A 27,875-nucleotide genomic window follows, 5' to 3' on the forward strand; every position below is an offset into this window, starting at 1 on the left:
CATCGAGCATACTGTCTTGCACAAACAAAATCCTGGGAACATGTTTATTAAAGAAAGATCTAATTGAAGAATTGAATATAAGATTGGCCAAGCTGCAATATGAATAAGCTTTTAGAATATTTATATTCTTTTAAATGTTTCTATTTCTTTTCATTATTTAATAGTGAAGAAGATTTTAGAATCTACTTACCAGGGATTGCAAACTCAAATACCTACCAGGCGGGGCACCTGGGTGGCTCAGTCTGTTAAGCTTCCAACTTCAGCTCAGGTCATGATCTCACGGTTTGTGAGTTCGAGCCCCACTGCTGACAGCTCAGAGCCTGGAGCCTGCTTCTGATTCTGTGTCTCCCTCCTTCTCTGCCCCTCCCCCACCTGTGCTCTGTATCTGTCTCTGTCTCTCTCTCTGAAACATAAATAAATATTAAAACAATAAATTTTCAAATGCCTACCAGGGATCAAGTAAATAATGAGAAATGATCTTGGCTGTGATGAGAGATAATAGTGGGGAGCTTGGAGAGCTGGAGATTATTGGAGGGACTCTGAATGTCCTCTCTACAGGGGGCAGCTGACGTTCTGTCCTCGCCAACTGTTGGATGAGAGAGTGGCAGCAGTATTGGCAAAACTTCTGGATATATATATGAAATTTGTATATGTTTATGGCTGGATTAGCTAGTTAGGGAATTCTGCTAGAAACAATATCCATTTTAGACTTCTCGAGGTTAATAATATTTATAGTTCCTAATAATGTATTTATTGAAGATGCTTCGGGAATTATCCTATGATTTTGAAGCTCTAATTTTCCTTGTCTTCCTTTCCAATTTTAACGGGAGTACTTTACCACTGCAACCTTCTGTTTTGCTCGGTTTAGTGGCAGAGATATCTAAAAGGCAGAAAAGACCGCTATTAACTATTACTGAACTTTCACCTTCTACTGACAAAAGTGCTGACTAGTTATTTGCCTTTTCAGATTATTTGCCATGACAAACAATTTTTTAAAGACACGTGAAAGAGAACAGATTTTCAGTCAACCAATAAAGAGATTATCTACAGATGTGCTTACAGAGAGACTACAAAGATTATGCATACTCTTCTATTTAGATGTGATTTGCTCGGGTGCTCGCTTCGGCAGCACATGTACTAAAATTAGATGTGGTCAGCTTGGGGACCTGGGTGGCTCAGTCAGTTAAACGTCTGACTTCGGCTCAGGTCATGATCTCACAGCTTGTGAGTTCAAGCCCCGTGTCGGGCTCTGTGCTGACGGCTCAGAGCCTGGAGCCTGCTTCGGATTCTGTGTCTCCCTATCTCTCTGCCCCTTCCCCACCCATCCTCTCTGTCTCTCAAAAATGAATAAGTGTTAAAAAAAAAATTAGATGGGGTCAGTGCAGATCACTGCAATACACTGTTGATCAAACTAGTCTTCTGAGCGCTTGTGGCCAGACAACCGGTGAGTTTCATACACACAAATTGTCTGTGTACCAGAGAGTAATGGCTCAAGCAGAGCCACCTGAGTTTCATAAGACCTGTTCCAATTTGCAGTTGATTCGACGTTGAGGGGACCTAATAAAGGTAGTAAATGAGTCATTTTCCAACATGATATAACTAGAATTGGTTCTTGGCCCAGAAAGATGTGAGTCAGTTTAGTCCTGACTCAGTTCCCAGTCTGATGCACAGTGACTCACTTCCCTATGTGATGTCATGTTTGTTCCTTGTAAGATGTGACCTCCTCGTTGTTTTGTTGTATTGGGGTTGTTTTCTTTTTTTGAAATAGAAGAAGAAAATGAGAATATTGTAGAATAAGATGAAATACTCCAAGGAATACAGAATCAGACTAATAAAAAAAGGCCTTGATTTTCTCATAGTGGGCCTGGAGGAATAATTAAGCTTTAAATGCTTATATTGTTGTTCCCATCTATTAGGATGGTTAATTTCCAAACAGCCTAGCTATTAGCCAACATTTGATTGAAAACATTTTGCATGTAAAAGAAGAAAAATTGGTATAACAACAATCATTTGGTAGATATATTTATAAAAGGCAGCTGCATTTGGGAAAAAGTTAACAATAGATGGTCAGATTAAAGAGGACACATGGATTGATCTTTCTAGAAGGATACATTAATTTATATACAAAAAGTAAACCCAAAATGGAACATTTATTATGAAACCCATGAGCATTTCAAAATATGTAGAATTTTAAAAAAATACTGCAAAGATGGCTTTTTATGCTTATGTCAATAATGTATGAAATTCAGCATGCATGGCTTGTATTGCAGGTCAACCGAGGCTGAGGAGAAAAGCAACGTTTGCATCTCAGACACTGTGTTGGTGAAATGGATTAACTTTGGTCTTCCTGGCCGACCAAACATTCTCATCATCTATGATGATGACTATACTGAGAAAATCGAAACAATGTAAGTTAAGACTGTTTCCATGACAAGCAATAAAAGCCCCTTTTGGCTAATTTAAGCTAAAAGGGGGATATTTTCAGGATGGATGAATCAGAGTAGTTGCCAAATAACCAAGTCTCAGAGCACTTTGGGGGTCCTCAGATTAGGTACTTCTGGACCCAATAGGGTTCTATCAACTTGAGACTGCCCCAACAGTCTTCTATACCCATTTCTCCCTATTCGTGTTTCAAATACCTAGAAGAATGAGCCATTAATTGGCCCACCTTGGCAGGTATATCTCCCTTTGGGTGAATCATCCTCTCTGACAGAGGGGCTGACTGCACAGTTCCCATTGGGAGAACTGTCATGGGCTGGTAGTCATCGCGTCCTGTGTCTGCTACAGAGACCGTTTGCTTTGTTCTCCAACTTCTTTCCCTTACAGCCCCAATCATAACATTTTAATCTATCCTGTAAATGAGTGCTTCTCAACATTTTATGTTCAAATAGATCACCTGGGGATCTTTTTTTTTAATGTTTATTTTTGAGAGAGAGAGAGAGAGCATGTGCGCAAGTGGGACAGGGGCACAGATTGGGGGACAGAGGATCCAAAGCGGACTCTGCACTGACAGCAGTGAGTCCAATGTAGGGCTTGAACTCGTGAACTGTGAGATCATGACCCAAGGCGAAGTCAGATGCTGAACTGAATGAACCACCCAGGTGTCCCCCTCCCCACCAGGGATCTTCTTAAAATGTAAATTCTGACCCAGCAGAACTCAGGTACTACCCGAGATTGTGCCTTTATAGCAAGCTCCTAACTGTTGTCAATAATGCCAATCCATGGACCACACTTTTACTTTGGTCACCTAATTAATATCCATTCTCTCCCCCCGACCTCCTAATAGCACAGCAAATTATCCAAGTATTTATTTCTACCCCTATACAATCTCTATGCTTTGGAGGAAATTGAACATACTCCCAGTTCTAGTGGTGGGTACCAACTGGCTTGACCCCATCTGTCATTCAATGTTATTTCAATGGCCCAGAATCTACAACAGTGGCTAACAAGTAGTAGACAACAGATATTTGTTAAATGAATACATGAATTGATGTGAGCACAGATACATGATATGAGCTTATCCAGTTTAGATGGATTTCAGGACACTGGCTTCGAATGCTGGTCTGGAAGCCCTCTTTGCCAATGGATGTGAACATTCAAGATTTAATTTTGACTGGCAGCCTTCCTACAACTGTTAGGAAGTCAGCCATAGAATGAGGCTGACACTAGAGAAGGCAGCATGGAGAGACAGAGAGAAATGGGCCACTGATAACATCACTGAAACACTGGATGACCTATGTCCACCCAAAAGTTACAAGAACCAAAAATTGCCTTCAATTTTAAAGCCAGTTTTAGTTGGATTTTTTGTTACAACACAGAGTCTTAACTGACAGTGGGAAATGTCTTACTCCATTCCTAGGACATCCCATTATGGTACAATATGGGTACCTTCAGAAGTCAACGTGGTCAGAAAGCATTCTACAATACTCTATGGCATGGTTTTAGAAACAGACTTTACTGAGAAACTTACTAAGAAAGTGTCGGCAGGAATGGCACAAGTCTGTGATCTTAACCTCTCATTGATCTAAGGAAAGGCATACTGGAATATGGAAGGTGTATATTCCAGGCAAAGGACCCTATATCCTTGTTGCTTTCCATAAAGGGGAAATGAGAGAACAACTCGTCCATGGGGGTACAAACAGATACTAGGGCAGGGTGTTTAATAGTGTTAAGTGTTCTCAGGATGTCCAGAAGAGCCAGTTTTGCAGCTTTGGAGATTTGAGGCCTGAGGGAGGAAGCCAACAGTCCTATATAGGAAGCTGAGTTGAGTTGGAGGAGCCCATCCCACTAGGAGAAGGGGGAGGGCCCTGATCCAGCTGGCCTGTCCAGGCTGCCTAAAGTGACCTCCCAGAGTCATTTCTAGAAAATTTAGCTTGGCACCCACTCTAACCTAAACTCTTTTCCTAGCCAGTTGCTTAAAACTGCCTTCACATGCTTCACCACTGCCTTCAGGAGAAAGTCCATGGAGTTTGTTTTCCAATATAGTCATCATCTGAATGAAGCTAACTCTTGAGTCTTTCTTGTGTTGCCCTGACATTGTACCATAAACTTTAGCTATAGCAGATGATCTTCTGGGCTCCAAACATTTTGTATATCATCACCCCTCAGTGTCTGGAAGACTCGTGCACCATACTTCTTCCTGGAATGCGTCTCATGGAGCACTCTGCCCACTCAATTTCCTCATGATCAAAGCCCGTTGCTCCTTTACGTTTCAGCTCAACTGTTACTCTCTCTGAGAAACAGTCCCAGAGCTTTAATCCCCACACCCAGCATAATTAATCATTACTGCCTTTCCGTTCCCATAGCACTTGGTTCACACTGCTAGCTCACACTTATCACCTTGTTAAGCAACATATCCATGGCCTCCCCTAGATTATGAGTTTCCCTAGCATAGAGATCTTGTCTTATTTGTCTTTATAGCTTAAGCCCCACTGGGCTGCTCTCCATGGGACTGATCCTGTTGGCCTCTCTGTAGGATCCTGACCTTAATTCTCATTAGGGAGCATGCCTTAAGGCCAAAGTTTACCAAGAAATTATATAGGATTTTCCCTGATGAAAGAGAATCTAAACATGGACTAGGTACAGCCTGTGAAAATGCTGGAATTTGTACCCAAGCTGGAGAGGGCCAAATGAGTTTGGAAGGGAACAAAATTAGGAAAAGAAGCTTGATCTTTTGGAACAAGTTCCCAGCGGGTCAGGAAACTTGGCTTTGGAGAATGGCCACTGATAAATGGAACAGTAGAATAGTTTTTAAAATAACGCCCCCCTCCTTTGGCCTTTTCTCAATTTGATTGTATTGCTGTTAACTTTGTTACTAAAGCGGCGTGCTCAGGATACCAGGAAGCACGTCTAGAAACAGCTGTGTAGATGGCTGATCATTGATTTGCCCCCACTGTTAGGGCACATGAGGTAGGATTCCTCTTTCCACAGCCGTGGCTCGAGGGTTGCTCTTGTACTAATGACAGGCCCCTAAATTAGCCCACATGGAGTTAAGGGAAATAGTTGATTCTTTCATTTTCTTTGGGCCAACACACTTCAGAGATTTGCAACTATACACTTTGCCCTCTGCGGATTTTTAGAACAACAGGGTAATGTCCAGAGCAGAGCCAGCAGGTCACATGGCTTTTCTGAAGGTTTATTCAGTCACCTCCGGATATACCTGAAGGCAGGCTGATGCCAAAATACATGGGACCTTGGGCGTGAGCCTGCCGGAGAGCACAGCCCTGAAGGCCTAATGGAGCGGTTGGCACCGGTGACAGTCTGCGGGCCCAGTCTGGCCTCCACGGCAGCTGCACATGTTCCTGGGACCAGAGCCAGCTGGTGCTCATGGCAATGGTTTCTGGGTCCTGGCACTATGCCAAGATCAGCCCAAGCTCCTTAGCCCTGATCTGGTAGTGGCTTTGTTCTAGCTCTAAACTGAAGTTCAGCCCCCTGAAGTACAAGGTGAAGGCAGGCCCTTGAACCTTAACCTATGTGCTCCTCCCAGACTGACACGCCCTCTGCTCCAGGTGAGACTAAGGGCCCACGGGCAGGGCCAGGGCTGGTCCTTTGGGGTTACTCTCAGAACTTCTGCAGTCGTTTTGCCCACTCCAGAACTGGGGGCGCTGCCGTGTTGTCGGGGCCCTAGGCTGCCAGTTGGCGTAGAGATCACGAGGGATGGAAAGAAACCTGGCAGGAGATCCCCCTGACCCCAATTCATCCAGGAGCACTCTGAGGCAACCTAAGGACTGGATTTCAAAACTGGCCTTGGTTGCACAAGAAAGGTCATCCCAAATCAGGGTCTCCCTAACCGGGTATCAGGAATACCGCAGAATTCTCAAAATAAAATGGATTTTCCTGTCTATTAGGACACTTCACACGTATTTCAAATACAACACCAAGCGTGGCTAAAGCGTCTTTAGAACATTTTCGTAGCTTTATTGGTTGGAATGAGCAATCTAAGTAATAAGTAAAAGCAGAGAGCTCGCTATGCAAATAAAGCTTCCAGACCCGTCTCCAGTCTTCTTCCCCCAGCAGATTGCCTCCGGAGCCCCTCCCAGGTGGAGCTCCGAAATCTGCTTTAAAAATATAGTCTTTATTTGCATGATCCACCCCCCCCCCCATGTTTCAGTCTAATTCTCCCAGATTGAGAGAAACACAATAAAGGGGAAAAAAATTTTGTTTTCAGGGCTTCCCTTTTCACAAACTCTTTTTTTGGAAACCGCAACCTCGGGTCCCAGAAGAGGTTCCTGGGGGCTTTAAGAACATCAATCAGTTTCGCAGCTGGAGGCCGAGGCTTTCCTCGGGGAAGACTTTTTACATAAAACAGATTGTACTTTGTCCTTGCCAGGGCAGACAAAGGTTTAAATTAAATATGCAGTGAGCTGCAGTTGGCTGCTTGCCACAGCCTGGGGGAGGGGGAAGGGAGAACTCGTTCCTACTCTCCTTCCTTTCTCTGTAGTTGTTTCTTTTTCCTGTTTCTTTTTCCAGCCTGGAGTTAAAAGGCCTGCGCTCAGGGCTGGGCTTTTCTGTAAATTCGCGGTGTGATGTGGTGCAAGTCAGTGGGCCCCCTGGGACCTCAGTTTCCTCTTCTGTACAATGAGTCTGAGATGATGTGTGAAGGTCTTTTCCATATTTAACCTTCTAAGTTATCTCCAAATTCAGCTGTGTGCATTTCCAACAAACACCACCAGCCTCTCCTCGGAGCAATGCATCCCCACCTTTCCTGGACTGACGGGGCCTCCTTTTCCCACTGACCCCTGGGGGCCAGGCGGGCCACGTGTAAGCGAGAAGGAGGCCCTGCAAAGCAAGATAAACGGCCTCCGATTCTGTTATCGGTCTTGGGGGGGGGGGGCGGGTAATAAACAGTAGTGGGGATTGGAGTGAATTGAAGAGACAGATTCTTCAAAAAGAGGGCAGCCTCTACCCACCTCAGCTGAGGCCACTTGTTGTGGCCTGTGGGACAGAGAGGTTTTTTTGTTTTAAAGATTATGTTTTTGAGTAACTTACAAGCTAGGAGATCAAGAGTCCCACACTCTATGGACTGAGCCAGCTAGACGCCCCGAATTTAGTTTTCTTTTTTTTAATGTGAAAGTCTGAAACTTCTCAAGATTGGTAACTAATTACAAAAAAGAAATTATGAGTCTCATAAAGTAGATGTGCAGGTCTGTGGACTGAATTCAACTTGAAGAGGGTCAATTCGTGGACCTTAAGAATGTAAGAATTTTCTGTCTTCTCTATCTCACAGAGATGTTCAGAGGGTCTGTGTATTTAAAAGTGTGTTGTAAGCTGCAGCAACGTACTATCGACCTGAAAGGTATTTCAATATAGAAATGCCCTATGAGAGGGTAAATTTCAGGAAAATAATTTTAGTCATATTCAGGTTCCCAATCAACTCTTGGCCTGGAAGTTAATCGACCTGTTCTTTTATTGGTTAAACATACTTTTATTATCTAAATCCACACTGATTTCATGTGAATGATTTCATGTGAAGAATAACATGAAATTGATTTCATGTTATTAGCCTTGTAGGAAAAGCAGGTTATAAATGGAATATATATATAAACTTGAGAATTTTATTTTGCCTTGTAATAATGGTGGCCTTTTATATCATCAGCATATTAAATGAAATATTATTTTAATATATAATTAAATGTTACAGATTTATATAGTACAAGGTAATATACATTTTAATCAAATTTCTATTATTTGGATACATATGTGTTCTATAATACTATAATGATTGCAACATAAGTCCACAAAAGACAAAAGCAACTTGAGAGATCCTTTGTTCTCTGTGTGCTAAAGTGTTAGGCAATCTTTTTATCTTGAGGGAGAACCAAACGAAAATGGGATTTAATCCTTTAAAACATTCATTTTAGTGGTTAGATGACCTCTTTTCCTATTTTACCTGCATAAGAAACATGAATTTTATTTTCAGGAATGTATATGAAATACATTACTCTTGTTCTAAATGTATTCAAGTGATGTGCAATAACAAATAGGCACAGGTAAATTATTAAGAAGCAAGATGAAATGATTTCTCTTCTTGGAATGCCATGATTTCACAGACTAGAATAATTGAAGGGTACCTAATATAAAAGCATTTCCTCCTGCATGGAGAGCCATTTTCTCTTTTCAGTTTTTTTCCCCTTGATCTCACTAACTCAAGACATAAAGATTTTATTCTCCTTTCTTCTGAGTTGGTCTCCTTTTCTTCCCCTGTATTTAAGCTTTTTATCTTTTTGTCTAATGTAAATAGTAAGCCTCAGATTTGATCCATTAATTTAATGTTTCTGACTTACAACTTAAAAATACACATTACATTTTTAACCTTTCACTTAGAGTCTAAATTGGAGGACACAGTAAATAGGATTTCCCCATAAGCAGGGCAATATGTGAAATGTTTACCGAAGGAGATGGCAAGGGCATGATCAGAATGGATACCGCCATGGTGAGGACAAACACCAGTTGTGAACAACCGTTCCAGACTTACTGGTTCTTTTTAACAACAAGTTGCAACCATGCAATTATTATCACCAGAATAATTATCATATGGGAAACACTGAAACATTTCGTTACTGTATTAGTCTGGATAACTAGCCATTAGCTGCCACAATAAACCAGCTCTAAAATCTCAGGGACTTGATGCAGCAAAAATGTATTTCTTGCCCACACAAAACGATGTAGTCAGTAGAGATTTTCTTCCACTCGAAGACCCCGGGCCCCTTCATCTTGTGATGTGGCCATATTAACATGGCTTCCAAAGTCATTGCACAAAGAATGGAAAGGACTGGAGGGCTCCCCCTGGGTCTCACAACCTGGAGCTAGAAGTGATACATGACACCTTTCACTTTTCGTGGGCTGGAACTAGATACATGTCTCCAACTGGCCTGTGAGAAAAAAGAGAAAATGTAGGGAAGCATATCAATTGCCTTTGAGTTCACAGGCCCAAGTACTGATGATTTCTATCTCACACCTCAAGCTGATTGAACTGATGGTGCCTTGAGACCTTTGCTGCTGACTCATGGCCTGATTCTGTGACTTCTTTGCTTCTCTGATTAGTTCTATCCTACTCTCTGCAATCTATTTCAGGATCAGATGTCCAAGAGGGACAGTCTTATTGTCTTGTTTATCATCATGATCTGTTTAGGCAGAGCCTTTGTTTAAAGCCATCTGAAATGCACTGGCCCGTCTACAGACGGACTGCTCTTGATTATGTGCCCACACCTGTTTTAGCCATCTGCGGAAAGGAGTTTGGGAATAAATTGCATAGGAATTTGGGGATAAAATGGATAAATAAATTTGGCAGAACTGTTTTGAATAGTGAAGATTTAAAAATATATCTAGCAAGGTCTTCATTGTTGTTAAATTGTTACTATATCATAATAATCGTGAAATCACAATTTGTCGAGGTTTTGTACAGTGTGACAGCTTTATTTTTTCAAGCATATTTAAGTAGTATGGATTAAGAATAGTTGCTGTAAATGTCAGTCCACAAACTAAGATGTACTAAAATATATCTTTCATCTTTTCAATCGTTGAATTTAATTTCTATTTTATGTTTCCACTCTGTTGAGTGCAAGAGACTTAAATTTGTTAAATTGCAGGCCTCCCCTACCTACCCAGGGTCGCATTTAAGATTCAGAGTATCTATGGACTTACGAAGAATAGAGGCATTTGATCAGCACGGGAGTTTTGACCTGCTCCGTTTCCGACCTGGGCCGGTTCACCCCTCCTTCGGCAACCTGGTGGTCCCCCGCTCCCCGGAGGTCACCATACTGATGCCGAACTTAGTGCGGACACCCGATCGACGTAGCGCACTACAGCCCAGAACTCCTGGGCTCAAGCGATCCTCCTGCCTCAGCCTCCCGAGTAGCCGGGACCACAGGCGTGCGCCACCGCGCCGGGCCACGGCGCCCGGCCAGAGGCATTTGAAAGTGGACAATATTGTCCTTTGTCTGTAGCCCCCCAGGCTTTCATGAGATATGGACAGCGGCAGAGATCACCACCTATCTCTACAGGTATCCGTTTTCTCTTTCTTTAGTCAAAAACCATCTTATTCTTATCTGAGTGCATGACTGCCTACGCAGTGACTACATTTCCCAGGCTCCCCTAAAGCTAGGTATGGACATGTGTCTAAGGGCCGGTCAATGGGAGGTGAATGGGAATGATGTGTTAACCTCTGGGTCATGCCCTTAAGTGACATCTGCTGGCCCTCAGCTTTCCGTGGTCCTTTTTCCTCTTCTCCAAGGCTGGAATGGAGACGTGGTGATGAGCCCGGTTTGTTTCTGTGAGGGCAGGAGGGCAATATTCCAGCGGGGTGGAGAGCAGTAAGAGAAAAGGAACGCTGGGCTCCTGGATGACCTGGTAGAGTGGGGCAGCTCCAGCTCTCTGGGCTACTGCTGCTTTGACCTTGTATGTGATAGAAATGAGTGTTCTCTCTCCTTAAGGCTCCGTTATTTTGGTCTCTGTGAAAGCAGCTGAGCCAGTATCTTAAAGGACACACCCACTTTCCGGGGTGCTTCCTGCTGTGTCCCCTTTGTTTCTGATGGCCAAGCCTCTTCCTGTCTGTTGCTTCTCAGCGGCTGCAGCTCTGTGTTAGTGATATTCTAATGCTTCCTTACCAGCTGCACCATGGGAAACTCTGCTTCTGCACTTCTCTTGCATTTCTGGCATCATTCTGCTGCCACCACGCCACTCTGTGGCTTTGAGAACTCTGGGGGACTCACAGGACCATCTGCCTAGATAGAGCATACAGATTTTCTGCCTACTCCTATACACGGTGGAATAGAGTCCTAGTTTCTGGATTCCACCTAAAGAGGGGGCAGAATATTTTGCTCTAGAATCCCCAAACATATCTGGGAGTTTTATCATTCCTCTCCCAGCCTCAATCAGAGGGCTCAGTTTAGGATAAGAGTGAGATCAGCCTAGGGGCCCTTCTTAGGAGCCCACTGGTGTCTTTGCTTTTCTTTCGAATCTCCCTATTCCTCCTTATCAGAATCTTTTTGAGTATTAACAGTATGAGGAGCTCTGTTCTAACATGTCAGGTTTCCTTCTAAATATTTTGCCTTAATACCTGGGCCAAGCTTTACAAATATTTTGTTTTTCCTGTTGGTTACCAGAGGGGACGGCGGGGGGGGGGGGGGGGGGGGGCACGGGGGGAGGGGGCAAGGATGGGTGAAATAGGTGATAGGGATTAAGGAGTGCGCTTGTCGTGATGAGCACCTGTGTTGTGTGGAATTGTTGAATCACTATATTGTACACCTGAAACTGATGCAACCCTGTGTGTTAACTGGAATTCAAATAAAAACTTAAAAAGAAAAAAATGTTTTCTTTTTCTGGGTTCTGAGGTATCATTCCTTCTCTGAGGCAGCTAAGGCAGAACATCCCATGAGGTAGAGGGTGGTGATAACTAAAATAACGCAGATAGACAGAAGTGTTTGTTAATATTTCAAGATTTCATCTGTCACTTAACTTGCAGCCAATATTGCCAAGGACGTGTCTTTTTAGGAGTTTCTTCAGCCAATAAATAAGAATTATCTGTTGTGGTGCAGTGGGAAGGTTCATTGGCTCAGATTTACAGGTTTGTGTTCCAGTCCTAGTTTATGCCCGTGCTTTGGAAGCACACTTTCTATGTCAACAGTAAAGTGCAGTTCCAAATGTTTGTCTCTTTTATCTGTGGACTTTGACTCCATTGATTGTGTAACATTGGGAAATTGACCTAGATTTCAAGTTTCAGTTTTTGCTATATATTTCCATAGCACTTTCTACCTCAGACAGAGGGAACTTCTGTGGAATAATAATAATAGTTTATGTTTAAATAGCATTTCTAAATTGTAAGTATTATTCTTAGTGCTTTACATATACTATTTCACTTGTGACTCATTTATGAGGTGGATACTGAGATACAACCCAAAATAGAGGTAGGATTTAAACCTTTACAGTCTGGTTCCAGGGTCCGTGCTCTTAATTATTAAGTTAGGCAACCTCTTATCACAGGAAATATTTTGAAGGAAAGGAATGAAAAGGTATTGTAATTATTATTGGAGTGCTCTCCTGGTTTGATTTATAAGTACTAATCTTTCAAAAGCAAACTATGACTCAACTCTATGTAAATTATCCCAAAATTCAGGTATGCTAAGGAATAACTGAATGCATGCTAAGAGTACAGTTATTAAAATTACTATTTATTTTTATAAAGTGAACAATAGATACATTTACTTCATTTAAACTGCCTCCTTTCAGGGCACCTGAGCAGCTCAGTCAGTTAAGCATCAGACTCTTGATTTTGGCTCAGGTCATGATCTCACGGTTTGTGAGCTCCAGCCCCCGCATCTGGCTCTGCGCTGACGGCCCAGAGCCTCCTTGGGATTCTCTGTCTTCCCTCCTCCCTCTCTCAAAATAAATAAACATAAAAAAAATTAATTTTCCTCCTTTAAAAAATGTATTTAGGTCAGGAATCAATACAAGCAATCCAGTTTTAATTCCCACTTAGAAATAATTCTAAAATAGTATTTACTAAGTCATAATTAAGTAAATGTTTCCTTTGCTTTCTTTGAGGTATGCTCATTAAAGGACTTTCACCCCAGCCAAATGAGGTCAGTGAAATTCAATTGCATGATAAAACTTTGTCACCATCTAGTGTCAGTAAGGAGCATTGCAGTCATGTTGCTTATTTTCTCTCTTCAGTAGCTTCCTTCTAGATCTATGTTAGTATTAACTAGCACTCCCAGTGGTACCAGCGACCCACTGATTCTGTAGAATTTTATTTATTTTTAAAAATGCTTATTTAATTAAAAACATTTTTTAATGTTTATTTATTTTTGAGAGAAGAGAGAGACAGAGCATGAGTGGGGGAGGGGCAGAGAGAGAGGGAGACACAGAATCTGAAGCAGGCTCCAGACTCTGAGTTGTCAGTACGGAGCCTGATGTGGGGCTTGAACCTACGAACTGTGAGATCATGACCTGATCCAAAGTCGGACACTCAACCGACTGAGCCACCTAGGTGCCCCAATGTTTATTTAATTTTGAGAGAGACAGAGAGAGAGAGAGAGAGAGAATGGGGAGGGGCAGAAGGAGGGAGGACACAGGATCTGAAGCAAGCTCTGAGCTGACAGCAGAGAGCTGGATGTGGGGCCTGAACCCACAAACCATGAGATCATGACTTGAGCCGAAGTTGGACACTTAACCAACTGAGCCACCCTGGTGCCCCTGTAGACTATTTTAGTAATTGGATTTCAGAGTAACTCATTTCAGGTCATTTCTTACTTCCAAAGCATGGTTTATTTTATGAGAGTGTTCTCAGAGGACCATAAAAACTTTCATCCAAGTTAGAGACAGTGTGCTCACCCCTTAAAAATCCCTTTACTTTAGCTTCAGGATGACGAACATGGGAAAAATCTTCATGATATATATTAAATTATTATGAAATAGTTGAGGCTTTCAGAAGAACATAAAGTCAGTATATCAAACATTTATGCACTTGCTGTAATAGTTATCTACTGCTGTATAACAAATTGCCCCAGTGCAGCAGCTGAAACAGCAAACATTTATTATCTCACACAGTTTCTGAGGGTCAGGAGTCAGCAAGTGGCTCAGCTGGGTGGTTCTGGCTCAGCGTCTCTCTCCCTCGGGGCTGTTGGCAAGCCTAAGCTGGGCAGGCATCTCAAAGCCTAACCGGGGAGGGAAAGACAGCTTCTGAGCTCATGCCTGTTTGTCGGCAGGTTTCAGCTTCCTGCAGGCCGTCTGCCAGAGGCTCGGTTTCTGAAAGTGTGGGCCTCTTTATAGGACTGGCTTCCCCCAGAGCAAGAGAGGGGGAGGGAGCCGGAGGGAGAAAGAGAGGGCGGGAGGGAGAGAGGGGGAAGCTATAGTCTTTTTTAGAATCTAATTTCACAAGGAATGGTTTACTTCTACTGTACGTTATTGGTCACTCCTGAACCTGGTACCATGTGGCAGGGGACTATAGACGGGGTGAAAAACAGGAGGCGGCCATCTTTGGGACCATCTTGAAGGCTGGCTGAAACACCCACCGTCTAGCTTTACTAAATAGTAACATTTTGCCCCATTTGTGTCACTACTACTAGCCCTGGGCTAAACTCAGGGAGCTACCAAAGAGAAAGAATGTTTTCTTCCCATGGGCTTTCCACCCCACTGCTGAATCTCCCTTCCTCCCTCTGTGACTGAGCTCTGCCAGATCCCAGAGCTCACATTTGGCTGTAGGAGATGTGAAAAAGCTCAGTCCAATCTCATACGCAGCTCGAATGCCATCTTTTTACCTCCTCATACTGCTGACTCTGTGAGGAAGGAGATCATGGTTGTTCTTTCAGGGTTTTTTTTCTGACTTTTCTTGCTCCTTTTTTGCTTTCTAATTTGCTCTAGCATGGGGTCCAGCATGTGGGTTAAAGAGGAGCAAAAAATATCTTTGTATTTAGCTGATACTGTATATAGTCCTCCCTCGGTTAATGCTAGCTGATACTCATTCCCTCCATTAACCTAAACATCCAAGTACAGGTTCTTCAGGTGAGGATGTGGGTTATTTGGAGAACCCGTGAATGCTTCACACTCTTCAAGTATTCTCCAGTTGGCTTCTTGAAATCCACACTCGGCCTTTGCTCTCTTTGAGGCGTCACCCTACACTGCCTCTTGCCTCTTCCCGCCGGGGACCTTGGCCTCAGGAAGCAGTGTTCTTGGGTGGCAGGGTCTCTTCAGGATGGCTTATGCCTGCTCCCTGCAGGTCCTTTTGGTCAACAGGAAAACACCATGTGTCTTTTTCCTGCCAAATGCCTTCCCGTCCAGTCGGCCCTCCCTCTCCACCCTGTAACCGCACTGCTCCAGCCAGTCTTCTGCGTTTGGAATTCTCCAGATGGGCGCAAGAGCCCAGGTGCAGATGCCGACAAATGCTTGCAGATGCTGGTTGGCTTTCCTTAGAACTCTCTCTGCTTTCCTCTTTGGTCTCCAAGCAGCACCAGCACCTGCGATGTGAGGGCTCTGTAAACATCCAGCCAGAAGGTGAGACGGCGATTTACTCCCTTATAGGCACTCCTGGTCCCTGTGACTGGTTTACGTGGAGCCTTTCTCTTGGCCTGGGTGTGAGTGAGAAGCACCTGATTATGGGAGGGGGAAAAAAAACAAGAAATCCCATTCAATGAATGTATGGCCTTCTCGTAAAATGGCTGGAGATAACGGACAGGGACTGATATTTAAAGGACCAGCTTGGTCAATTTCTATAAAATTCTGCAGAAATGTGTCTAGCAAGTCTCTGGCTTCAGGGCCTCATTTGAATTTCAAAGATAAAGAGAACCCCCCTTTTTAACATAATAAATTTTGCTCAGATTAAAACATGTGGAAATGTACAGATTTAGTTGAAATCCCCTGTGTACTTGTCCTCAATTCCACTCCCCTCCTTGCCTGCCTAGAGGGTGTTTGTCAATAGCATATATACTTACTACATGCCCTAGTGCCTTTGGGCCGCTATGACGGAACAGCACGGGGCAGGGGAGAGGGGCGGTTTATAAACAATAGAAATTTATTACTCACAGTTCTGGAGGCAGAAAGTCTGAGAACAGAGTGCCAGCCTGGTCATGTGAGGGCCCTAGTCCAGGTCACAGACTTCTCATTGTATCCACACGTGGTGGAAGGGGACAAAGGAGCCCTCTTGAGCCTCTTTCATAAAGGCATTAATTCTCATTCATGAAGGCTCTGCCCTCAGGAACTAATTACCTCCCAAAGGAGCTTTTTTTCTTTTCCCCTTAAAGTTTATTTATTTATTTATTTATTTATTTTGAGAGAGAGAGGGAGAGCGCATCCATGCACCAGAGAGAGACAGAGAGAGAGAGAGACAGAGAGAGAGACAGAGAGAGACAGAGCGCTTGCATGCAGGAGCAGGGGAGAGAGGGAGACAGAGAATCCCAAGCAGGTTCCCTGTTGTCAGTGCAGAGCCTGGAGCCAGAGCCTGGAGACTGTTGTGGGGCTGGATCTCAGGAACCATGACATCACCACCTGAGCTGAAATCAAGAGTCGGCTGCTTAACAGACTGAGCCACCCAGGTGCCCTGAGATGATTTTTAAAATTTTCTTTTCTTTCTTTTTCTTTTTTGCTATTGCAGATGACAGAACAATCATCATCCTGGTACTTGTCTAGTTATATATTATAGAACATATATATACCTAAAAGAAGTATAGAGGAATTGCTAGCTTGAAGGATATGCTAATTTACATATCTCCTAGACGTCAGATTGCTCACTCATGTTATTTTCCGCCACCGCCAGCAAATTCAAATCCTCAGCAACATTTGGTATCGTTGGATTAAATAATTTTTGCCAATTATCTTGTTTTAAATTGTATATTGTACTTTAAAAAAATGTTTACTTTTTATTTTGAGAAGAGAAGTGAGGGTAAGTGGGGAGGGATAGAGATGCAGGGAGAGAGAGAGAATCCCAAGCAGGCTTCATGCTGTCAGTGCAGAGCCTGATGGGGATGGGGGGCTCAATGTCACAAACGGTGAGATCATGACCTGAGCTGAAATCAAGAGTTGGATGCTTAACTGACTGAGCCACCTAGATTCCCCTAAATTGTATACTGTACTATTTTGGCTGTTAGTATTTTTGAGCATCTTTTCATATATTCTTTACTCTGGTCTTCCTTTATATCTTTTGGGATAGATCATCACAAGGCCATGAGAAAACCTCTCTGCCTTGTGATGAAGTCCTTATGTTAATTTGAAATTCTCAGGTTCTCTGCATAGCTAGAAATTATAAATATAGAATTCAGACATTAGGAATGCATATGGGGGAGTTTTTTGAATTAAAATTTATTTTTCTTTTTTTATTTTAGAGAGAGAGAGTGCAAGCATGGGAGGGGGGGGAGAGAGAGAGAGAGAGAGAGAGGGAGAGAGAGAATGTTGAACATGCTCCACACTCAGCGTGGACTCCGACGCTGGGCTTCATTCCACAACCCTGGGATCTGAGCTGAGCTTAAATCAAGAGTTGGACGCTCAACCAACTGAGCCACCCAGGAGCCCCTGGAATTATTTCTAACATCTTATTTTGTGTTTTCTGTGTATTACCTCTTTTATAGCTTCTTTCCCCTTCTTTCCTCAACTACAATGTCTGGCACTTAAGAACTCTATGTGTTTGCTATTGTTATTATTACATTGAATTGATAAAGCTTTTTATATTCCTCTTTTTTTCCCTCTTTGATGTTTTATAAACTACAGATTTTGTTTCTAATTTAGTACCAATACTTAATTTAAAAACATAGATTTAATTATCTCTTTCTCTAAATAGATACAGTTATTCACTAGTTCTGTTTCCCTCCCAAATATTTACCACATTTTGACCACACATTATTCACCCTCACTCCCATCTTGTTATGGTTGTGCTCTATTTGTTCTTTTGTTGTTTTTGTTCTTTTTTAACATATAAATGAGATATTATTATTTGTCATACTCATTAATTAAAATTACTAACACATTTTGTCATTTTTTTCCACTTTTGCTTTTTCTTAATTCTATACTTCCTTCTTCTTCACTTTTATTCTTACTGAAATGTATTCTCTGATTATTGTCTTCATGAGATTCTGTGGATATTAAACCGTTAGTGTCTTCTTTTCTCTTTTAACAACTGATAATCAGGGGCACCTGGGTGGCTCAGTCAGTTAAGCATCCAACTTTGGCTCAGGTCATGATTTTGTGGTCTGTGAGTTCGAGCCACGTGTCAGGTTCTGTGCTGTCAGCCTGAAGCCTGCTTTGGATTTTGTGTCTTTCCTCTCTCTCTGCCCCTCCGCTCTTGTGCTCTTTCTCTCAAAAATAAATAAACATTAAAAAAAATGAAGAGCGGATAATCAATTTTGTAAAAAAGGTTGATTTAAACATCAGCAGTGATGACTTCATCCTCAACTCCTGAATCAATACTGGTGGAAGTAATGTGCTTACCAATCTTGGAAGGACTTTGTAAATCAATGAGCTGCTTGTGAATCCTCACCTGAAAATGACCCATGTCTTAGAACCTTCACCATGACGAATTTTTCTTGTAGTGATTCTTGGAGTCTTGGTGGGCATCTGGACTGCTCCTTTTCCTTTAAGATTCTTTCTCTTTGTGCCTCTGATCAAATCCGCAGGCACCACCTCCAAACATTTTACAGTTTGGCTGGTTAGAGTAATTCTAACTCACCACCTCCGGTTGGTTCCTTGAGTGTCCTTCTCTATCTTTTAAAAGCCATGGCTTTGGGGCTTCCTGACCCACCTGTTTCTCTGCAAGAGTAAACACCAAGGAGTCAGGAGCTGCAGGAGGAGCCTTTGGGCAGAACTAGCTCCATTTCATCTGGACCAATCTTCCTCAAAGAGCTAAGTGGTGTTTTTTGTTTTTTTTTTTTTAAACAAGAGAGATTTTTTGTTGTTGTTGAGAGAGAGAGGGTGCGAGTGAGCAAAGGGCAGAGAAAGAGAGAGAGAGAGGGAGGGAGAGAGAGAATCCCACATTGACAGCGTGAAGCCTCAAGCTGGGCTCCAGAGAAGGGGGGCTCGAGCTCCCCTCATGCAGGGCTCGAACTCACTAATGGTGAGATCATGACCTGACCCAAAGTTGGATGTTTAACTGACTGAACCACCCGGCACCCTCAAGCTTAGTATTCTTCTAAAACTCTTTACTTTGCTCTTATTCTTATGTGATATATTGGCTGGGTATACATTTCTAGGGCAATGCTTATTGCTGATGAGAAATCTACCGTCAGTCTAATTATCATTCCTTTATGGAAAATGTGTCTGCTCTTCTGAATCTTTTAATATGTTTTTCTTTATCCTTGATGGCTTGTAAATTATAATATGTCTAGGCATGGCTTTATTTTTTATATCTCCTGGTTGATAATTTGGATCGAAGTTATGCTCCGATGACTGATACCCTTTTGCAAGTTTGGAAAAATTTCAATTATTATCTATTTAAATATTGCTTCTCTTAAGTTACCTTCAGTTTGTGAAGTAGGCATCATTGCATACATCAAAGTTCTTCAGTTTGTCCCTCACTTCTTTCTCTCTTTCTCCTTTGAAAAACTTTTTATTTATTTTGAGAGAGAAAAAGAGAGAGACTATGAATGGGAGAGGGGCAGAGAGAGAGAGAAAGAGAGAGAATCCCAAGCAGGCTGTGTGTCATCAGTGCAGAGCTGGACTCAGGGCTTGAACTCATGAACCGTGAGATCACCACCTGAGCTGAAATCAAGAGTTGGAAGCTTAACTGACTGAGCCACCCAGGCACCACCCCACCCCTGCTCTCTTTTTTAAAGCAATCTCTACACTGAATGTGGTGCTCCAACTCACAACCCTGAGATCAAGAGTCAGATACTCTACCGACTGAACCAGCCAGGTGCCTAAACCCTCATTTCTCTTAGCTACTTTTTTTTTTTTTAATGTCTTTATTTATTTTTGGGAGAGAGAGAGAGAGAGTGTGAACAGGTGAGGGGCAGAGAGAGGAGGTAGAGGATCCGAAGTGGGCTCTGTGCTGACAGCAGAGAGCCAGATATGGAGCTGGAACTCACGAACTGTGAGATCATGACCTGAGCCGAAGTGGGATGCTTATAGGCACCCCTCTTAACTACTTTTTCATCATTCATATTTTTATGCCTGTATCTCTGTATTGTGTTCTGGATAAGTTTTTTTACTACTATCTCCTAATTCACTAATTTTCTTGTTTTGTGTGTCTGGGCTGGAATTTTCCTGGTTATTGAATTCCTAAATTCAGTGACTCCATTTTTGCTTCTAAGATTGAAAATTCATTCTTTCTCATATAGCCTTTTCTTATTTTTTTGTTTGCTTCACAAATTCTTGCTTTACAAAGATGAAACACTCTTCACTTAAGTTAATAAATATACTTATTTTCAAATTTTGTCAGATTCTTTCAAAAAATTAATTTGTTTTGGAATCCATTTACAGTTGGAATGTTGAAGTTTTGGCTGACTTTCTTAGCATTAGATACTAGTTCTCATGGTTCTGGAATTTTTGTTTATAGGTACATTTTGAGGTATGTGTAAATTTCTGAATAAAACATCTATTTTCTGTCTACTTTCATGAGGATTGGATAGGGGTCTACAATTTACAGAGGAAGGATTTTTTTTATAAGCCAATTATTAATTATTATTATAATAAGTTTCATTATAAGTTTCTTTCTTTCTTTCTTTCTTTCTTTCTTTCTTTCTTTCTTTCTTTCTTTCTTCTTTCTTTCTTTCTTTCCTTCTTTCTTTTGAGGGAGGGGAGGGGCAGAGGAAGAGGGTCAGAGACCATCTTGAGCAGGCTCTATGCCCAGCATAGAGTCCAAGGTTGGCCTCAGTTCCATGACTGTAGGATCATGACCTGAGCCAAAATCAAGAGTTGGATACTCAACCAACTGAGTCACTCAGGTGCCCCTCATTATAAGCTTTAATTAAGCTCCATTCATAATTCCCTTTTGTTACCCTTTCATCATTCGTAGTTTTGCTTTGATGGCTCAAGCTTGTTGATGCCCATGTAAGTGAGATGTGACCATTTTGGGGCCTGAATGTTAAACATGAAATTTGTAAGGGGAGGGGAGACATAATTCAGTACATAACAACATGTCTTCAATAAATATTTGTTAAATTAACATCATTTCTTTCCATAGGTCCCTCTACTTCTGATGGCTGTTTTCCTTTAACGTAGAGTTGATCTTTTAAGTTTTCTTGTATTCATATGAATTTGATATTTTCCTTTCTCTTGTGGATCCCTTCTGAAGAAATTAATATCCCTGGTCTTCTAGGTACTTGCCTGTATTTTATAAGTTTGGATATATACAACACACTTTCCAGAACGGCCGAAATGAAAAGACAGAAATGCCAAGTGGTGGCAAGGGTGTGGGACAGCAGGTGTGCTCATACGTTGTTGGTAGAAGGGTAAATTGGTGCAACCATTTGGCAAGCTCATCAAAGTTAAACATACACCGACCCTATGACCCAGGAGTAGACATGTACCCCTAGGTGTTTATCCAGCAGAAATACCCCCGTATGTTCACCAAAGGACACGCAAAAATGTTTAGAGTTACACTGTTCATAATAGTTACATGTAGAAATTACCTTAAATGCCCATCAAAAATAAATGAATCATGGGGCACCTGGGTGGCTCAGTCAGTAAGTGTCTGACTCTTGATTTCTGCTCAGGTCATGATTTCATGGTTTGTGAGATCAAGCCCTGCGTTGGGCTCTGCGCTGACAGTGTGGAGCCTTCTTGGGATTCCCTCTCTCTCCCTCTCTCTCTGCCCCTCCCCAATCGCACGCACTTGTACACGTGCTCTCTCTCTCAAAATTAACTTTAAAAATAAAATGGAATAATGAATAAGGAAACCCACCTGCTAGACATGACTCTCAGAGAGGCCCTGTGTATCCCATGAGCACAGGGGGCAAGGGGTCTATCTCAAACAACCTTTCCCTATAGGCGTGAGTAGTGCAGGGGTATAACCCTTAACTCCAGGAAGATGACCTTCTGGGCTGGAGCGTGCCCTAGACACACAGGTCAAGAAGGTCCAAGAGGCCCGAGGGCAGGAAGTGCTCTGTGATAACTGCATGCATGGGTCCCTCAGGGGGGAAATAAAAAGATGAATAAATCAGTATTGTAGTCACCCGATCAAATCTTATGTAGCGATGAAAAGGAATGATCTACATTTACACACAACCACATAAATACATCTTCTAAAGGTAATGGTAGGGGCGCCTGGCTATGTCAGTGGAGTGACTCTTGATCTCGGGGTGGTGAGTTCTAGCCCCACATTGGGGGTGGAGAGTCCAGAGAAATAAATCAATAAAAGTAATGGTAAATGAAACAGTGGTGTACCGGTACAAGTGGTGGTGGACGTAGTTCACTCCCGGTGTAGACAATAAGGGTGTGCATTGTCTGTAGAGAATTTAAAAACAATAATAACACTAAAAATCTGTTTTTCTTTTTCATTGCCAGCATGTGTTATCAGTGATACTACACTCTTTCCAGTGGGGGGAGACCATCTTTTCCCCCACCCGCCTCCCCATCACTGCAGTGAAGGAAGCCTGCCGCAAAAGAGAGTATCCTGCGTGATTCCATGTACGTAAAGTACAAAAACAGGAAAAACTTATCTATGCTGTTGACAGTCAGGATACTTTTTTAATCCTTTGGGGTGGTGGATGGAATGGAGCACACAGAGGGATGCTAGGGGCTGGAAATGTCCTGGAAATTAGTTACAAGAGTGTTGTTCAGTTTGGGAAAACTCACTGAGCTGTACTCTTATGGTCTGTGCATTTCTCCATATATTACTCTGATAGAAAATTGTTTTTTGTTTTTAAAAGCTACAACATGTTTTTTTAAAAGATTACATGTACATAAGAATTATCATTTTGCCTAGGAATGTATATCTGGCTTGATCTGGGGAGGCAATCTTTCTGTCTGCTTTGACAGAAACTTCAATCAGGATCACTCAACAGCCTAAAATGGATACTTTTAGAATCAACTCCTAAAAACTCAGCACAGACATTCATTAAGCGCCTGCCACATGGGAGAGGTAGGGAGCTCCATGCTCTGATGATAAGATACAGAAGCTGCTTCTTTTGCTGAGCTGAGAGGAAAAACTGGCTTATAAAGCAGTTGAACTGCTTGGGACTTAATCATATGAAACTAGACACTTACCTTTCAACAAAGATGGCAGATAACCTGGAACATCTCTCCTTTGCTATTTCTGTGGAGTGTGAATTTTTTTTGAGGTCACTAACCTTGAGGAAGATGGGCAGTGTGGGACCTGGGAAGAAGGAGAAAGGGTGGGTGGAATAGACAGATGCCAAAAAAAGAAGCGGAGGAAAAGGCAAGAGAGGGGAGAGAAGACATTGCTTCTTCCATCTGTGTCAACTAGGGTAGATGAAGAGATTAAATGGATCCAAACTGTCACTCACTATCACTGAATAACAGAAAGAACATCTTTTTGCTCCAATAAAAAGTAGGAAGGATGGCATCTTAGGATAAAGGAGTTCTTTAAATTGAGTAAGTTTAGGGGCACCTGGGCGGCTCAGTAGGTTAAGCGTCCGACTTCAGCTCAGGTCATGATCTCACACTCCGTGAGTTCGAGCCCTGCGTCAGGCTCTGTGCTGACAGCTCAGAGCCTGGAGCCTGCTTCGGATTCTGTGTCTCCCTCTCTCTCTGCCCCTCCCCTGCTAATGTTCTGTCTCTCTCTGTCTCAAAAAAACAAAAAAAACCAGACATTAAACAATTTTAAATTAAGTTTAACTTTATGAAAAATCTACTTTTTTATACTTATTTTTTATATTCTTCTGTGAACTGGTAAAATTTCATCTCTGTCTGCTGTTAGAGAGGGACCTCTGCTCTGACCCAGAGGTTGGCCAATTTATTCCTTAAAGGACGAGATAATAAATACCTTATGTTTTGGGGCCAGATTCTCTGTTGCTGCTACTCTACTCTGCCATTTACCTGGGACGATATGTTAATGAATGGATGTGTCAATGTGCCATAAAGCTTTTGGACACTAAGAGTTTTGGATAGTAAAATTTGAATTTTGTGATTTCTTGGGTACAAAATATGATTCTCATTTTGATTTTCTCCCTCCACCTCAACCATTAAAAAAGACAAAAGCCATGGGGCACCTGGGTGGCTTGGTTAAGTGTCTGACTCTTGATATCTGATCAGGTCATGATCTCACGATTTGTGAGTTTGAGTCCCGAGTTGGGCTCTGCCCTGCCAGCATGGAGCCTGCTTGGGATTCTCTCTCTTTCTCTCTCTCTCCCTCTGCCCCTCCCCACTCATGCATTGTCTCTCTCAAAATAAATAAATAAACTTAAAAAAAAACCCAACACCTTAGTGTAGCTTAGTAGCTTGCAAAACTAAGCTACACTGAAACAGGTGGTAGGCTGGATTGTCCTGTAGGCCAAAGTTCCACTCTGGGGCTTTCTTCTGACATTTCCACTGTTATGCAAGCTGTTTCTGCTACGTGCCTTGCTCCCCTGGCCCTCTCTCACTCTTCTGACCCTTCTTCAATAGCTCTACTCTCATCCCCTGTATTCAGTTCTGCCCAAATATTCTTGATCGATTTCCTTTACAGGTTCACTCACAGTGGCTCTGCCATTTGTTAGTTGGAGGACCTTGGGCAAATTATTTAATATCTCTACACGTCAGGTCTCTTACCTGTTAGGTGGAGATAAATATTGAAAGTAATAAAAGGGGCGCCTGGGTGGCGCAGTCGGTTAAGCGTCCGACTTCAGCCAGGTCACGATCTCGCAGTCCGGGTGTTCGAGCCCCGCGTCGGGCTCTGGGCTGATGGCTCAGAGCCTGGAGCCTGTTTCCGATTCTGTGTGTCTCCCTCTCTCTCTGCCCCTCCCCCGTTCATGCTCTGTCTCTCTCTGTCCCAAAAATGAATAAACGTTGAAAAAAAAAATTAAAAAAAAAAGAAAGTAATAAAAAAAAAGCTAAGTTTAGGAAAATTAAAAATTTCTATAAAGAGTTATATGGAAGGTAGGAATGACAGCAGCAGCCCAGGCCGTACCTACTGCTGGAAACTATAGGGCAGGCTTGTGTGGCATTCCCAGGCTCTCAGTTTGGTGTCTTCAAACTCCCGTTCTTTTTTTTTTTATTAAAAAAAAAATTTTTTTTAACCTGTATTTATTTTTGAGACAGAGAGAGACAGAGCATGAACAGGGGAGGGGCAGAGAGAGAGGGAGACACAGAATCGGAAGCAGGCTCCAGGCTCTGAGCCATCAGCCCAGAGCCTGACGCGGGGCACGAACTCACGACCGCGAGATCGTGACCTGAGCTGGAGTCGGACGCTTAACGGACTGAGCCACCCAGGCGCCCCTCAAACTCCTGTGCTTTAAGTATTTGTTCAGATCCCTTCATTTGGGAAAACCTTAAGCACTCTGTGGGGGGGAGACAGCGCCCCTCAGCCTCTTCCCTGTTATCAAGAGCACTTCCATGCTAGCCCAAAACTTGCTCACCTTCCAGAAGTCACACTCGGAGGCTAACTAGACCCCACGTTTCTTAACAGGCAACTTAGCTACTATCTTTCCACACTGTGGGATCTCACTGTCCCCAAGTTACTCATTAATGTATCCCCTCCAACCACATGCCACCCTTCACAGAGAGAATTTGGGTAAGTCCAGAATTCTCTATCTGGTTACATTTCCTGTGATATCGTGATGCTTGTTTGCCTCTTAACCCAGCTTGGAGTGCAGCAGTCAGGTGATTAGTGGGTTCTGGCTAACGGAGGATAGAGACCTTGGCTCCCTGGGGAGGGGGATACAGGGCATGTGTCTCAGAGTTAGTCCTCTGGTCTGGTGTTGCGAGAGGTGGGGTTTCAGAAGATATTGAGATTTCAATATCTCTGTGAGATATTGGGATAAGCTGCCATTTGGGTGGTAAAGAGGGGCGCTGGACTGGGTGAGAAAGGCATGCTCTGCACTCGTGCAGTAGTTCTGTGCCAGAGAGCTCGGAGGGCTGGCACGAATGTGCCACTCTGCCTGCAGGGAGGGGACGGGCAGGGGGCTTCAGGGGTGTGGCAAGGTGCCTTTGTGCAACTCTGCAGGTGAAGACAGTCTGGATGATAACCGTCACCCAGGAGCATGTCCGCTGGAAATGCAACCTGGTAGGGGATGCCCCAAAACCACTGGCATGTAGAGGGTGTGGCTGTTAGGAACATGGGCTTTGGCGTCAGCTGCTCTACCACTTACTAATAACCTTGGCCTGTTATTCATTTAGAAGTAGAGATGATAATACCTACCACAGAGGATTGTTGGCCAGATTAAGATAATATGCGTAAAGCACATGGTAATATTGAAATACCAGAGTCAGGGGTCAGCAACATAGGAGATATTCCTGGCAATGTGACCCCATTTGAATCCATCACACGTGGTCTGGCATTCAGACACACGAGTCACATATGCTTCCATGTGCCTTGGGTGGCCGTGAGATTAAGTAAATTTTTTCCTATTTCAAAAAACCACATCCTTTTAGTAGAAAACTACAGCAAACACTGCGCAATATGGAAAAGGACCACTTATTTATGATCACTACATGTCAAAAACCATCTGGACCATTTTCTTGTAGCAGATGTTTGCCAAATTAACTTTGGAAACAGAAAATTCATGTAGGGTATTTCTCTCAGCACAATGAACGCAACTAGGGCAGATACAGATACATTTTTCAAAACAATATTAAGCCATATTACGGTCAGGTAAAAAACCATGGTGACTGCACACATTAGAATTTGCAGAGTGCTCAGGAAATGTCAATAAACTATCTCTTAATTTAGAAGAAATTCATTTAGAAATGATCTGAAATTCAGAACAGCTTTAAAAACTTGGCCATGAAGACTTAAAAACATTTAATTTATGTGGTTCATGGTAATGGTAATTATAATGCGAAATATTATTTGGTTTTCCTCTCTTCCAGGCACAGACCTCCTAAAAGCTGTTGGAATTTCCTGTGATGGAAGGAATAAAGGTGTCTTCTGTTACATTAATGAGGTGACCTTTGGAAAACCTGGAAGGACTGAGGCCGTGGTCAGAGGAGCCTACCCAGTGGTGGAGGGTTGGAGGCTTCAGCCTCCAGCCAGAGCCCCTCCCCACTAGGGGAGTGGGGCTAGAGATTGAGTTCAATGCCCAATAGCCAATGATTTAATTAGTGGTGCCTACAGAATGAAGCCTCCGTAAGAACCCAAAAGGATGGGGGTTTGGAGAGCTTTTGGTTTGGTGAACATACAGACAGTGGTGTGCTTGGAGACAGCATGCAAGCTCTGCATCCTTTTCGCACACCTTGCCTTATGCACCTTCTTCATCTGGCTATTCCTGAATCATATGCTTTTATAATAAAACAGTCATCTAGTAAGTAGAATGCTTCTCTGAGTTCCATAAGCCACTCTAGCAAATTAAGCCCAAGGGAGGGGGTCATTAGAATGTCCAGTCTATAGGCAGTTCATTCAAAGCACAGGTGACAACCTAGACTTGCAACTGGCATCTGAAGTCAGGGAGGAGGCCTGAACCTGTGGGATCTGATGCTCTCTCCGGGTAGGTAGTGTCAGAATGGAGTTGAATTGTAGGACACCTAGCTGGTGTTTGAAGAACTGGCTGGTGTGAGCGGAAGAGACCCACACGATGGAATGCGGTGAAGAATCTTATTAGGAAATAGTTACCTGCTGCTGGTTCTTAAGAAGTGTCTCTTTCATTCACAAACATACTATGCTGGGATCTAAGAATAAAAAGTCTATTAAGAATTAGCCTTGGGGCACCTGGGTAGCTCATTTGGTTAAGGGTAGGACTCTTGACTTCGGCTCAGGTCATGACTTCGCGGTTCATGAGTTTGAGCCCCACATCGGGCTCTGTGCTGGCAGTGCGGAGCCTGCTTGAGATTCTGTCTCCCTCTCTCTCTGCCCCTCCCCCGCT

General features: G+C 42.9%; 1 long non-coding RNA gene and 1 other non-coding gene across 2 annotated transcripts; one reads left to right on the forward strand and one right to left on the reverse strand.

The window, feature by feature from the left end:
- LOC147575955 (uncharacterized) lies at window positions 1-27,875 on the forward strand. Its single transcript, XR_015241986.1, has 4 exons — window positions 1-286; window positions 2,271-2,408; window positions 22,423-22,545; window positions 26,887-27,875. It is a non-coding gene; the product is annotated as an uncharacterized LOC147575955 (long non-coding RNA).
- Window positions 10,080-10,390, reverse strand: LOC147575956 (signal recognition particle RNA). The gene has a single exon (XR_015242120.1).

The sequence above is a fragment of the Puma concolor genome, chromosome D2 (assembly GCF_028749965.1).
Source record: "Puma concolor isolate L17-30 chromosome D2, mPumCon1.1.hap2, whole genome shotgun sequence".
Classification (NCBI taxonomy): domain Eukaryota; kingdom Metazoa; phylum Chordata; class Mammalia; order Carnivora; family Felidae; genus Puma; species Puma concolor.